The following is a 285-nucleotide window of genomic DNA, read 5'->3' as shown; positions in this document are numbered from 1 at the left end:
TTCAGCGAGGGGAGATCACGAAAGGGTATCAAGTCTATTTTTCTGTGATAGAATAGCATCTTCATCTTCACTTCAAAAGGAAATGACACAAAACTCTCATTTCATCACAATCGCCCCATTGAGGTACGTTGGTGTAGTGCGCTGTAATCCATTACGTAAACATTCTCAAAAAATGGAAGCCCTGGTGTACATGCCAGGGGGCGCTCGGGGGGGGGGGGGGCGCCTACGCCTTCGCTCCCCGCCGCCGCCGCGCCCTCGCAGATCGCCCGGGGAAGCGATTGCACA

Source organism: Penaeus monodon, chromosome 19, assembly GCF_015228065.2.
Source record: "Penaeus monodon isolate SGIC_2016 chromosome 19, NSTDA_Pmon_1, whole genome shotgun sequence".
In the NCBI taxonomy this organism is placed as follows: domain Eukaryota; kingdom Metazoa; phylum Arthropoda; class Malacostraca; order Decapoda; family Penaeidae; genus Penaeus; species Penaeus monodon.
The sequence above is the reverse complement of the archived record's forward strand: the minus strand, read 5'-3'. Positions refer to the sequence as shown.